The 2,100-nt window shown below is 43.8% G+C and overlaps 1 protein-coding gene across 2 annotated transcripts in view; it reads left to right on the top strand.

Moving 5' to 3' along the window:
- Nucleotides 1–698: 698 nt before the first annotated feature.
- Nucleotides 699–2,100, top strand: part of LOC102680125 (uncharacterized RNA-binding protein C3H8.09c-like) — a 323,287-nt gene continuing 321,885 nt past the window's right edge. For both annotated transcript variants that reach the window (XM_031510950.1, XM_031510948.1), the window contains exon 1: nt 699–859. The gene's annotated coding sequence lies outside the window, so the exon portion shown is untranslated. The remainder of the gene's footprint in view (nt 860–2,100) is intronic.

Genomic DNA, 2,100 nt, shown 5'->3' with positions numbered 1-2,100 from the left:
ACGGCGTTCGAGTCAGTCTGCGTCCGCCAGTCGTCGCGACGTCCTCGCTTCGTGGTGACTTTTGCGCCGGATTCTATCCGTCGTTTCGTACCGTGAGCATCGCCAATGCTCGGATCGACGAGTCTTCGAATTCTACGCGTAATCTTTCGACGGTTTTCTTGAAAAACCCGTTGCGCCATTGCGGGGGAGGGATCCAACGAATTTTTGTACAATATCATCGAATTATTTCGTCTCTCGGAGGGAGAGCTTTTACGCCACGCTTTTGTGCAAAACAGGGGGTTGATTTGATCGCCCTCCGTTCCACAGATTCGAGAGTTTATCGGGAGAAATTTCGATCGAGTGTGAGATCAAGAATTATCGCGCGTTGTAGACACGCAGAGAGGAGGAGGAGGAGGAGGAGGAGGAGTGTTTTCACAGGAAGGGGAGGAGAATCGTTCCTCTCGAGGAAACACATTGAATAGTAACGTCGCGAGACACGACGACGACGACGTGTCGACGAGGATTCGCTTCTTGTGCTTGGTATTTCTCCCTTTTCCACATCATTTCACCCTTCCCCTTTTTTTTTCTCGCACCTGTGTTTCGCTCAACCGAGTTTCCATCGCATCGAAAGATCAACCGAGGAGAGAGAAAGAATCGAGCAGAAAAAAACACGGAAATTTGCTGCTCGTCCACTCTTTTTTCCTCTCTCATTTTTCTCCCCTCTCTTTTTCTTTCTCTCTCTCTTTCTCTCTCTTTCTCTTTCTCTATTTTTTCTTCGACTTCCCCTCTTCTGGAATCGACGAAAAAAGTTTCTTGTGCGCGTCGGTGGATGGATCGTCGCCTTTGACATCCCTCGATATCTGTCGGCTGTTATCGTTCGGTAAGTAATTTGAAAAATAAATATTATAGCGTATAGATACATGTATTGTATTTGCTAAGATTCGTTCGTTGGGGTTTTTTTTTAATATTCGAATTTTTCTGCAACAAGTTGTTTCGATTTTGACGACAAAGTTGGGTACGAATAAGTTGAGAATAAGTTGTCTGGATTTATACCTTCCTTCTGCTACTTTCACCTAAAAACAACACCACGTTTAAAATCGTAATTATCACGTTAAGAAATTATGTCATCTTCCCTCAATTTTCACATAATCTTCTTTCAACAGAAGGAAAAATTGATCGAAACGAACCATCATCGCGTTACATCACATTATCCTCTTGATAAATATTTCACCGATAAAAGATCAACTACATGTGTGTGTGTGTGTGTGTGTATGCGTGTACGTGGGCGACTCTCTTTTCCCCTCCTCTCATTTCCTCCTCTATTTCCACTGAAAAATATTTACCCATTAAACCTATTTTCAGAAATACATCAAACTTCCATTTATAATTCGTTCGTGTAACGCGTCGTAGTAACTCGGTCGAGTGACTCGCAATATGAAATAACGGTCCACCTTAGAGATCTTGGGATCTAAAATCTTGGGGAGGAATGTTCCTTCTGAAAAAAAGGAGGTGTGGGAGGGGAAGAAAGAGAGAAAGAGAGGGAAAGGAGAATCCGATGGTTAACGCGCGATTGTTACGCGTGGGTGTAACAACGTGGCACGGATTTAATTTTCGCACACACAGGGGCGCGGATTCCGAACAATTGTAATTAAATTCTTTGGACGCTAATGACCGCGAGCACTTGTGTGTCTCGTGCAAATGATATTTAAATTAGTACGCTGCCTGTATATTAATCGTGCCAAACAGGGCGGATTTTCGTGACGATTGTGCGACTTCCGGAAACTGTTGTTAACTGATCCTGCAACGGTAATAAATATTTTCGCGTAATTTACATCCCGCCCACCCTCTTGAATATGTTTCACCGAGACGTGGGCTGCCGTTACTGGCCCCGATACTTAACACAGTTCTCGTGTAACGAAATAAAGGGTTCATAAAAATGCAACCACGTTCCATTGTTCGCCTTTGTTAACAACACGTTGTTCGGGAGAGGGGGGGGAGGAAGGGAGAGTAATAAATCGTCGAAATTTTCACACGCAACACACGCGTGAAACGGGGCAATATATACATACAGTCGGTTGAAGAAGTATTGCCGTATCACGCTTTATGCAAATTGAAATAACA

The sequence above is a fragment of the Apis dorsata genome, unplaced genomic scaffold (assembly GCF_000469605.1).
Source record: "Apis dorsata unplaced genomic scaffold, Apis dorsata 1.3 scaffold_269, whole genome shotgun sequence".
Lineage (NCBI taxonomy): Eukaryota > Metazoa > Arthropoda > Insecta > Hymenoptera > Apidae > Apis > Apis dorsata.
This window is presented reverse-complemented; position numbering and strand designations above follow the sequence as displayed.